Below are 13,014 nucleotides of genomic sequence, written 5' to 3'. Positions count from 1 at the left end.
GTCTGCCTTCAACTATTGATATTTCATTATTTTAGCACATCAACAAAAACAACAAATCCCCTGCCCTCCCCCCACTCAAGACCTTGAAACCACAGTTTTATTCTCACAATAAATACTTGTCACTGCAAACAGATATAAGAAACTTGCAGTGGACTTTCCTAACAAGTTATTTTATTCTCAGTTAATTCCCTCTTGTTTTGTCTTTTCAATAGGAGTTTCTCTTGTATACAAATGGTATTAGATTTTTTGGAGATCAGTGAGAAAACTAGCATGAATTCAAGGCAAATTTCTTCAGAATTGCTAGAGAAGATAAGCTCATTTGTGCAAGCCTTCTGGAGCACAGTGGCACATACTCCACCAGCTCCTGACTTTGACACATCCCTGCTGTGGATTTCAGGAACTATATGGTGCTGCAGCAAAACAGCTGCAATGACTGAATTGAAGGTTTGAAGACTTTTTCTTAAAAAGGAACAAATGCCAAGCTTTACACAAATAATCGCACAAATTTCAAAGTAATGTAGATCTATCTAAAAACATAAATAGTAAAATCACACCAGAAAATACTCTTCCTTTGTCTGCAGATGGGGACTAGAGTAGATGTAGTACAGGACTGTAGGGGCTGACTACATTTCACTCAATACACCCTTTCAAACCAGTGCCTGATAAACAGGAAGCAGAAGATCTAGAAATGCTGCCTTTTACAGCTTTTAATACATCCGTATTGAAGCGCAGTTTATGAAATTCGGAGCAGGCAATATAACAAAATACTGCAGACCTGTTTTTTGTCCTGTCTCACCAAATAGCTGTTAAGTGAAATTAATATAGCTTCTGAAGCTTCTTCACACAATTTCTGTTTTATAAGAAAAACTAGGCACATAAAATGTAAGAGGCTGACTGTTCGTTACATGAATCATTCCTTCCACATGGAGGAAATTTCTTTATTCCTTCCTGAAGCCCCATCACCACTGTAGCTGGGTATCCCAGGCTTTTCAGCGCTTACCCCAGCCCCACCACCCTTTGGGTGAATTACTGGTGAGCACAATACAACACGGTAGCAGCTAGCCACCGCTCAGAGAAAGCTATGGGCTATTTAGAATTTGATCAATTTTTTTTCTTTTCTTTTCTTCTGGGGAGAAAATGATTTTCCAAACCTCTAAGATTACTACAGATGAGACTGCTATTCCTCCTACAGTACTGATGACAAGGAGAATGCAGTGGCTTGTGCAGCTCACAGGAGGCTGCTAGATGAGGGCAGTTTCAGGAGATTAACTCCCACACCACTGAGCGCTGCAAGCTGCTGGAATTTTTTTGAAACGGCCAGGATGACTGCCACTTGCCTTTCCATTCTCTTGAGACTAGTCTAGGTACAGCAAGAAAAGTGAATCACGACAAGTACAATGATGATATTCAGAAACTGCCTTAGAAAGATGCAATGACTTCTTTTGTTTAAAGCATCAGAGATGAGCGTAGGCTAACAGAAGCAGACTATGCTGCTCTGATCAGCTGCTGCACAGTGCCAGAATGGCAAGGAGCATTTTTCTTCCCCTCTGCACAATCCTGAGCTGTAGACATCACACAATACCACAAGAATCCCTGTTCTGTTTCACACCACCTGTCATCAGCTGACAGCACAGTAGAAATCAAAGGATCCATTTAATTGCTAACCACTTGTTGTCATATCAGCTGTAGATGCTTCTCTTACAAAGATGCACATAGTTTAAAAGAGAAAGATACTGCAACAGGAATGACTCAATATTTCTTAGGAAGATGACTGAGCTTGCATAGGATTTTTTCATCGACACTACTGAATTTGCTATTTTGTTACATCATTCAACCCATAAAAACTGAGGTGTATTTTGTGTGTTCTGGTGCTTGATCAAGCCATCACATTTTCCAAACAATTCTATGGAAAAAAAAGCGCAGAAAATTACCATTTTAAAGGAGCATTACCTGTTTTTCTGTGCAACTTTACAGCTCACTAGCAGCCCTCATATGCTTCAGCATTCCACCTTTTGTCTTTGGAGGCTCTACTTATGCTCTGCAACCAGATGACTAAAGAAATTTCTTTACATGTATTTATTTGTATCATGTTAATAAACCAATTCTTACAGACTGTGATACAAGCGTATGGAAGAATAGCAATTCATGACAAGAAACCCAGAGGCTTGAAACTCCTGAGGTCTGCCTGCACTCAATCAATTATAACTCCATGTTATCGCAAATGTATCTTAGAATATGAAGGGAAAAATCTTATGAAGGATTACTCAGGTGAAGGTGCAAAGACTGAACTCTGCTGCAATGGAACACCTCCTGCTACAATGCAAGCTACTGCTACAGAGCCAGGTCCTTCTCAGGAAAACAAATTCACTCCTAGAACATCTACTGCCAGTAATGGGAACAATATCCTTTTTCATTTACATCCTCTTCCTCAACATGCATAATTTTCTGCAGAATGTGGCCTACATGGATCTTTGGGAGGTGGCAGTTCTTATGCTGAAGCTCTGAACTGCCTTTACTCCTTCAACACAGTAACTGTGTTGCCAATAAAGTTTAATTCATTTGGGCTCACAGCACTCTAAGGTTACTTAACTTTTCAATATTTAAAGACAATATAAAATAAACATTTATTATATACACACAGAAGAAAAACAACCAAAAAGCCCATTGTGTTAAGAAAATGAAAGGGGGGACCAAGGCCACGCAAGTGTATAAAAAATGCAAGGAAGGAAAAAAAGGAGGGGAAGCACAGTCAACAAACTTCTCTCTCCCTCGTTGTATCCCGTATTTTATTATCTAGCAGGAGACACGTGGTAAGGAGGAAGAACAGAGAAGTATTTACAGAAGGAACAAGACCCATCAATTACACTTTTTCTGATAGAAACTATTACATTAACTAGCTTCAGGTAAACAGATTAACAGACTTTTTTTTTCCTGACTTCACATAGAAAAACTTTTAAACCCCTCACTGATAAAGCTTCATGAGGAAGGAGAAAGCAGGACAGATAACATCATTACTGTGATTACCATTTGGTTAACTGGCATTTTTGACCCCTAAGGAAACTGAAATTGGGAATGGCATGCTGTTTCAAGCACAGAGCTTTGCAGTAAGTTTCTCAGGTGCTTGTTGCTAAGCAATCTCTATCTTAGAGATGCTTAAGAAAGGGTAAGAAAACCTTATCCTACACATAATTCAGAAGTAGCCACAACCAGGTAACAGAACAATTACTAACATCCTTTTCTGATTATAGTAGATATTTAGGATAGAGAGCATGAATTCAACCCACTACCAGGACTGCAAACTGATCTACTAACTGTGGTATGTCATATAAGTAAGAACCATTTCATTAAGGACAGCTGGGCAGCAAGCTTTGCGTCCAGCAACAGCTCATTCTTTTCTTTCTGGAGGTGTTTGAAGGGGCAGAGTGAGTGTGTGATGTGATCACCTGTCCCATAAATCTGATATCTTCCACTCCATTCCCGTGCTGTCCCACATGTGCCACCGTAGCAGCATCAATTCTTGTTGCAGGAACCCATGCTATTTACTGCGGAAACAAATTCTCTTGAAGGACAGCATCCATTCTCTGAGTAAGCAGTAACTGATGTTCCATTGCACTTCAAGTCTCTATAAACTATTTAACTCTGAATTTCATATTCCCTATGTTTTTAAGTTTCCACAGAAACCTGTGAACAAATCATTATGCTCTAACAAACAATTAACTTATTGAGTAGAGGTTATGCTACAACTGGCTCACCATTGTTTCCTCTGTGGCCGCAATATTTAGGGTTTAAAATGAGATTTCAATAGAAATTGTCAGTTTGAATTCTTTCGCAAAATGTTCAATTGCCTCCTTACACAAGGATGTTTTTTCCATCATAGTCTATCTGTACTAGCCATTCCCATCTCGGGAGGAACACGGTGTCATTAACTGTCACACAGAGCGCTCTGAGGCTGCATAAACACAGTCAGGCTTTTCCAGTTTCTGCTCTTTTTCCATCACTACAGAAGCAACTGTAGGAGCTAGACTAATTTGTGCGTTAAAATATTTAAGTCCTGTTCTGTAAGCTAGATTTCTTCCAATTCTCCTGTCACAGAAGGATGTTTCTCTAAACATTCATCACTTGCAAAAAGCATTTCAAAAAGGAGGCACAATAAAGTTTTTACAGCTATTATTTATGATCCATTTAAAACTCCTGCAACATTATTTTAATCTAAATTGTCCACTGTAAGAAAAATATGAAAATCAACTTCCTTTTAATGGCTCAAAAACATGCACTATGAACAGTCAATAACAAAATCTGATTAAAATGCTTTAAGGGCAACCATACAGAACTGTAATCCTCCAGTCCAAAATGGCAAATTCCAGTGTAAAGTGATTCTAATCCTAAATAGCACCACCATACAGTCTGACCCTTTCCTAGTTACAGGAAAAAAAAAAACCCACCACAATCCAAACCTTGAGTCAGATGCTGTCATAAGAACTACCCTGTATGAACAAGATTTTTTCAGTAAAACTCAGCTGAGAAAATAGAATAGAATATGACACTGGTGTTACAATGTAAAATTTCCATTCAGAAACACCCGGTCAATAGGCATTGCCAACATGACTTAAACCTTCTACTTTTTACGTTCTAACGCATGTGGATTAAAATGTATATCTTATGGGAATTTAATATATTAAACCCCACCACCACTAACCAGTCTGCACCAGTTCCTTCCCCCTAGGATACAGTGGCTGAACTTGGGCATGTGCAGCAGCACACTGACCTGACCTGCAGTGGTTAGCACAAGTCCAGCTTCACCTGCAGACCAAACATCTGTACTGAATAATGATCACATGAGTCAACACAGGTAGAAAAGTAGTTTGATAAACCAGCTCTATGGTCTTTCAGATTTTTTTTATTAAAAATGCCTTATTAATATGAGGAAACAGAACTTAAAACTTTCCGAGGGTTGTACAGAACAATGTCCAATGGTTTTGTTAGAGAATTTTGGATTTTTTTTCTTTTCCTTTCTCAGTCATAGTGATGACAAACAAGTAAGAATTAGTTGTGTTCAATCAATCATGAACAATTAGCTATGTTCATAAACCATCTTTACATACTTAAAACCTGCTATAGTAAAAAGCTTTTTTGGTTACACAAAAGTATTAAAAAATATTATTAAGTCTTTGCTTTTAGCTAGAAAAAGAACATGCATTTTCTTGGAAGAGGTACATCTCTCCTTCCTCCCTGTTCTTATATTTGGTCATATAAGTGTCTTGGAAATGCAGGTCCACAGTTAGCGTTTGCTCACTGATCCATCAAGAACCACCCCTCCTCCTCCCCTCCACAAATTAGAGCTTTTTTTTTTTTGGAGGTTGAAGCTTTAATGATTTTACAATTTAATGTGGCAGCTTCATATGCCAGCACATATCTGGCATATCTTTATTATGCCACTTGGTGCTCACCATTGCTTTCAGTAGGCTCATATAATGCTACAACCACAAGGGCCAAAGTATACCACTTAGAGAAGACGCAAGAGCCCTCAAACGCTTTATTGCAAATTGCTCCCCAGAGACCTTTCAGAGCTAACATACTCTGGCAACAACTTAGAAGATGCTCTTAACCTCAGTTCATCATCGTAAGTGCTACTAAGACGAATTTTGAAGGTTCAAGAAGATTCACCAGGCACATTAGCATAGCCCATCCCTAGATGAGGATGGCAGAGAAGATGCAGCATGGACAAGGGTCATGAATACTTACAAGTTATTAGTAGGAGTATCTTAACAAGTCCCAGAGAAGAATCTTAGCTTCTCCCACAGGACACATACTTCCTTGCATGTACTACCTGCATGACAAAGAACCCAAAATGTAGGATAATTTTCCTTTTTGTCTAATAAAGCCTATGGAGATCTTCGATACCCTCCTACCCACCACCCTGCTTGCAGAAAGTTGGATTTCATAACTAAAGATGTTTGATACTTTATTCACACTTAAAAGGGTAGGGATGTCTTAAATTTCCCTGACAACTTCAGCTGAACAACAACAATAAAATAGAAGTTATACATTCACCATCTTCCAGAACACTTCTGTAAGGAAATTAGCACCATACAGCCCAGTACAAGATTTTACAGGAAAAAAAAACCCACCACAACCAAAACCACACATCACCACACCAGCAAGTTGATTTTACAACTTCACACACTCAGATTTCACTTGCTCACTCCCACATAATCCCAAGTACCAAGACGTTGTGTCCACCACACAGTTTTGTCACAGAGGGAAACAGACTAGTCTTGTCCTCCTAACATTTTTGGGGTCCCAAACTGGTGATAAAACTTAATTTTAGGCTGACTTTTTTTACATCCTTTAGGAGTCACTAATTGATACTGGGTGGTCTGTTGCCTCAACATCACTTTAACTTCAGTTTACATAAATTAAATCGGGCTGCATGCCCATTATTTGGTTTTCCTCCCCAGCTAAGAGGAACAGGGAGAGCACACAGGGTGTGCCTACAGCTTCATTACCGCTCTCCTAGGGCTAAGAGCTAGGCTGCATCATCATCAGGGCCTTCAGACTTTTGGTCTTGACATAAATACCACATTCCTCACATTTTATGGCTAGGAATGGTGACCTCTGTTATCACCACAGGCCATTTTTTTAACACTTCGTTCTGCAATTTTCCACCATCCTTACCAGACAGGTATCTTATTCATATGCATTTGTATCAATCTTAATGTTTCTGTTACAAAACTCTATGATTCCACAGCTTTTTCAAATGACCACAGAGTTCATGCCTAGATGAGCTTAAAGGATTAGGTCTCTAAGAGATCTTCAAACTTTTCTGTGGTCTAGTTTTGCTACAGGAAGGAGACAGAAAACACAACACACTTTGGTTTTCCTCCTTTTGCCTCTACATAGAAATCCCCAATAGTACATATACACTATTTCCATCTGAAAAACCGTATTTGGGATGTTACAACTAACCATCTGAAGTTTTGAAGTTGTTATTTGGTAATAAAACAGTAACAGGTCAGAGGAAGTACCTGTTTCACAACAGAAGACCTCTATTGAGTAAAATAAAATTGAAAAAAACAAGGACCACAGGTATAACATGAAGGAATGCATCACCTGCATCAAAAATCCCTTGACTTATACTATACATATTGATCTTAATGCTTGAATTGTAACTATCATTTTCATTTACCAGTGGCTAAATTATTTTTTAATGGCATAATAAGAGTGCATGTAGGCACACAAACCTGTGGAGCACAGAGAAACTAAGACTTCCTTGGCTTTTCAGAATATTAGAAAATGACAGTTAACAATTACTTATAAAGAACGCAGCTTTTTAATTCAGAATGTGTATAACATACTGAAAAAGAAAAGTTTAAAAATGTATACCAGCTAAAGATAACTGCTTAAACAGTCTTAACTATACCTTAATGACTTCAGCAAAGCTGCTTTTTTTAAGTTATCTGTGCTTTGCTATCCAATCTGATTACCTCTAATCACCATCTTTCAAGATTTTTGAAGTAGCATATTTTACTCTTATACCTCAGTTTTATCCACACGTGGAGCAAGAAAAAGAACTCTCAGAACTTTAAATTACTTCGCTAAATAAGCTTAAATTAAAAAAAAAAAGTCCTCAACACCTACAAAATAGGTCTCTGCCAGGCAAAGCTAATTTTAACAGTCTGAAGTTTGGATCAAGCTAATTACTGTAAATGAGCTCTTATTCCAGTTTAGTACTCTGATCTTTAAAATTTGAAGAAATAAGCATATACTACTTTCAAATTTCAATTACTGTAGTTACTGGCACTAACACTTTCAACTTTAGAAAGACTATGCGCACATCGCCTATTAAGACAATCACTAAAAATAACATTTCAAAATAGGGTTTTAACCATATTGTGTAAGAGATGACTGCTTGCTTGAGTAACTGACTGGGATGAAGGCATTAGGTGATACCTTCTGTTGGCATCTCCTTCTAGAGAGGCATCTGTTTTCGAAAAATTATTTTAAAAACTCTACACAAAATACCTTGTTTGTTTTTTTTTAATTCTTCAACAGTACGCTTCACCTCCTGTAGTACCAGGAGAAATCCCCACGCCTAGGTGGGGAGATCTGGTGAGCACCAGATCTAAAAGAGGCTGAAGTGGAGAGCCCACCTTCCCAAGGCAGCCAAGGGGGATGACCAGCAGGGATGCACCTTCACATCTCTGCTTCAAAGAAAGCAAACACATCCAAGCTGCTCTTTGCTTCTGCAGTCCAGACAAAGCTGCTAATTGTTTGTTTGGCAGCAGAATCAGATCTGGGATGAGAAGTTGCCAGAAATCATTTTTACATTGAGATAGGAGGAAAATCAGGTCCCTTGTGCTCCCAAACCCATCAGCAAATGGGCAGAGTGAGAATCAAAACTCCATTAGGATCAGTTAGTCTTATTGATCTAACTGGAAACTAGATAAAGTCTTAGGTAGCCGATTCTACAACAATGCTTTCTACCACGCTTCAATCAAACTATGGCTTTTTCTACATGAAAGCCATGGTACACCTCATAGGAATCACTATTTTGCTGCCATTTCGGTTCTCACTGTATTTATATCCAATAATAATCGAGCACCTATCAAATAGGAGTACAAATTTATTAACGAAAATAAGTCGTATTTATGCTCATACTGCGCTCTTAATTCTCCTACTCCAGAATGAAGTTACATGACCATTTACACGTTCAAGAATGTTTCTTTAATATTAAAGCTTGGACTCCACTGCTACACTTCTAAGCTCATGGCAACTGTTGCTGGAAAGACAGAGGCAGCACCAGCGATCAGGCAAACACATACCTTCTGCCAAAACAAATCCCAGGCAAAGCCATGATAAACTGACAACCATTGCTTGCTGCATTTTACTTCCCTGTTGTTTTACCATAAGCACTGACCTTCAGCATCTGTTTTGTGCAATCGTCTCTTGATAGGTGTCTAAAATGGTATAGTTGCAAGAGGTTAAGAAGTGCTATCTTCAAAAAGTCTTTTTTCCAAGACAACAGAATTGTTTCCACTATTACGAAGATCTAAAGAAAGAACCCACAATAGCTCCTTACTTGCTCCGATGATGTACAAAAATCCATTACTATTGAATTCTGAAGTGCAGCAACATTGGTTTGAAGTTACTAACTCCTGCTAATTTATAAAAAGTCTTATCATATAGGAAAGTTCCAGTTTCTAGGATCACTGTTGGCATCTGTTTTTATAGAAGAGCAAAATTAAAACACCTAGCCCACGTGTTTGCAGAAGGAAGCCCAAGTATATAACCCACAGAGGTCTGAAGCTAAAGTCAATCTCTGAATGAGTTTTTTTTCCCCAGATCTTATTTTCATCTACCTGGGAACTGACAATGTTGCTCTTATTGATGCTCAGTCTTCACATTTTCCAGATGGAACTAGCCAGTTGATGCTGCTTTGTAGGTAGTAGGAACCCAAAGTGAATTTGAACAGGATGATTATTTTCTTCCAGGTTTTAAAGCAGCACTTACTTAAAAACCAGTCTGTTTTATTTTTCAAACAATGTCTTTAATCTTTTGCCACCCAGCCTCTCCACTAGGAAAAGGCCTGAGCTTCTGGCCACATTTGCTGCATGTATTCAATAATTAACTTGATGGTTTGTTGCTTGTCTGTTTTTAAATCAGCAGCTGAACAGTTCTGCTGGGCAGCTGCTGGTGCCACCACAAGTAGGGCGGAACAGGTGAGTTATCTCATTGCATGTTACCGAGATGTTTTGCAGATTTATTTCATACAGCCTCCAAAAACTGAAAGAAACCATCTGAATGCTTCATCTCTCTGGAAAACCAGATGGGCACATGCTGCTGAGGTCGGAGGCACAGAGGGCAGAGCGTGCCCTGAGAGGCGAGGCTCACCTTCACATCAGCTCCTCAGGGAACGAGTGCTCACCTGGCTCTTACATCTGCCTCTCGGCTACAGAACTAGCACTTTAAAGAACTAAAGTTCCAAGGTACTACAAAGCCCTTACAGTTTCTTTTATTTTTGTAGGTTTTGTTGTTTGTGTTTCCCCTCTAAACAAGGCGTAGGTGGTTTTCATTTTGAGGGGCAGTTAGAGCTGTTACTGCTGTGTTTGGACTACATAACACCAAGGTGAAAATTCCTAACTCAGCAAAATCTCAAAGTGAAAGCAGTTGTATGCATAACATCAGACAAACCTTGTAAACTACACGTGTGTTTGTACATGTGTCAAGGGGGGACAGAAGACAGTAACTCAATTTGCTTCATTACCAAGAAATTAATTTTGGAGTTTTTTCTAAAAGATTTGTTGGTACCATTAAATTTAGGACTAACTTGACCTTTCTCATTTAATTCAACTGATGTTTTCAACACACATTTTGAAACAGAAGCATATTTCTCCACATCCCCTCCCACCCCAGCACACAGCAATCAGTAACTAATGTGAGGACATACTCTGATTAGTTCTTCAAGACTTCCTGTGCAAAATGCAAGAACAGCTGTCTCCTTAGACTCAAACACATTTACACTTCTTTTAAACATCTCAAAATGTTTTTAAGTCCAAAAAATATTTGCCCCTTACTGAGGTCAGTTCTGCTGGGGAATCAGACTGGCAATATCTCCTCCCTTTCCCTTTAGCCACCACCCAGTGACTATATTCTATCCAATCCAGTACTGCGGAATGAAATTAAGCTTGTGTTCCCCCTAGAGAAGCCATCAGATAAGACTATGTACAAGTTATTTCCTTTCACCTTTTTTTGATTATGATAAGTAAATCTGCACTAGAATGTTTTCCCTTCGAATTATCAGAATTAAGTACAGGAGTTCAACAGTTTTCAGGGCTGATTGTTACTGAACTACTAGATCAGCTTCACCCAAATAGGATTCTCTAACCAGAGAAACAGAACTGGTACTCCTTCTACCGCACCATATCACAACAAAGCTTTATTTTATTCTCCATTTGTCTCCTCCAATCTCTTGCATTTATGCATGGGAAAAGAAGGAGAGAATTCTTTAGAGACAGGCGTCTTGTTTCAAATTCTAGCAGCAGTTTAAGTTCAGACTTCAGAAGGTGCTAAATTCTTGAAAATCCGTAAGGATTTTAAGAGTATGCCTCACTGCATTTTATGAGCCTATATAACATCTCAAGCAGGGCCAAAAAGGGAAGTTCCTGCTGCCTCCTCCCACCTGCTTCCAGCTCCACACCCCTGCCTTCTGCCCACTCCTCATGAGCTGCTTAAACATGCATACGGGGAGGAGGAACAGGATACCTTCCTGCTATTCTAAGGAGTTAAAACAGCTTATGGGAGCATCTCTCTTTTTAAGCACAATCAGGTCGGTTAGCAATGCAGCTTGACATCACTCATGCACTCCCATGTAGCAAGTGGTATAGATGTATTCTGCCCAGCTAGTTTTCAGATTACTTCCATAACTCACACATCAAATTAAAAATAAGAAGTATACATGTCTGTCTGGAAAGTCCTGCCAGATTCCTCTCAGCTCCATGAAAGATGGGTCTTTAGAAGCTTAAGAAAAACCCTAAGGCAACTTACTAACATCCTCTTATGTCTGAGAAATTTTAACAAACTGTAAAATACAAGTATTACAAAATAATTTTGAGTACAAAATTCAGGACAGAAAAACAAAGCTTATGCATTCACATTTATTGGGGTCACTAGAGGAATGGACAAGGACTGAACAGACACAGGCAGTCAAAGGGCAAGAGGTAGCACACTAGGCTAAAAAACTTAAACATGTAAGTAGGAGGAAAGGTCAAGGTATTAGGGCTTAGCAGTTTCAGTCTCCCCTCCCACATGTGCTGGCACTTGGGGGTGAAGAAAATTCAGCTTCCTTTCCTGCTGCTACTGTACAGCTACCTCAAGACAGCCATTTGTTTCACAGCGCATACTTGAAAGATTAACTATCCCATCTCCTGGGAAATGTTTTCTTCCTATAGACTTAAGTGATATACAGACACCAGTAATTTTTTTGAAACTGACAGTTACAGTCTTAATTCAGGAATAACTGAATTAATTTGTGCAACAAAAGCTGTCAAAGGGTCTCTTCAGAAATGTTACTGATCTTTAACAATCTCTTAAAATGGAACAAGGTCACTTCGTATTCATTTCCCTGATTGCAAGTCAATACAGCTGTCATCTCACCTTCTTCCAGTAACCCTGGCCAAGAAGTATTGCTCTTATTCATCCCCCTAAAACATACTTATTCTTTTCTAAGTGTAGTGTGGAAACCTACATGTAAATGATTATAAACACTTAATGCTACTGAACCTAATAAGGTATTTCAGCATATGAGTGAGTAAGCTACAGGTGTTAGAACTCTAGCCCGGGTTTTTATACACTTGGAAGCCTTAAAGCAATTTACAACAAACAGCAGAAACGTGATCAACTGACAACACAACAGCAGCCCTCTGTGAGGCAAAGGTGTTGTACAACCACAAATTAACTGCTTTAGGGTACGAAGTACGCAATTAAGGGGCAAGAGAAAGGTACGAGCCTCTTAGGATTCTAACACACACTTTAAATATCCTCAGATAAAACTACAGATTAAAAGTCTGCCAATGCAGACTGCACTTTTTTCAGGACCACTAAATGGAACAGCTTTTAACATTTCAATAATACACTATGCTGCCATCTTGTCAAGGAACAGAACAATGTCCATGTTGGTGAAGCCTGATGCTGAGAAGCTCACAGAAGCAACTGATGCCTTTGATCACCCTGATGTGCCAGGAACAACTCCACTTACAGGTAGTCAAGGAAGATACAAAGTTATTTTTCCCTTTTGTACATCTAGATGATTCAAGTTGACTAAAAAAAAGTAAGAGCCCTGTCTTGAATTCAATTTGTAGACCCATCAGTACAACTTTTGACACTGAATGCTTGCTCACAGAAACAGCCCTAAAAAGCAAAATTACAGGGCAAACCAAAGATGACAAAATACAATGGGATTTATAGTGCCTCTGTGTGTATGCAACGTGTTTGAATTTCAAATAAAAGTAACTAAGA

General features: G+C 38.9%; 1 protein-coding gene across 2 annotated transcripts in view; it reads right to left on the bottom strand.

Annotated features, from left to right (window-relative positions):
• The window catches only part of PIP4K2A (phosphatidylinositol-5-phosphate 4-kinase type 2 alpha), a 115,232-nt gene that overhangs the window by 75,229 nt on the left and 26,989 nt on the right, over positions 1-13,014 (bottom strand). The window lies entirely within an intron of this gene.

Source organism: Falco cherrug, chromosome 4 (genome assembly GCF_023634085.1).
Source record: "Falco cherrug isolate bFalChe1 chromosome 4, bFalChe1.pri, whole genome shotgun sequence".
Lineage (NCBI taxonomy): Eukaryota > Metazoa > Chordata > Aves > Falconiformes > Falconidae > Falco > Falco cherrug.
This window is presented reverse-complemented; position numbering and strand designations above follow the sequence as displayed.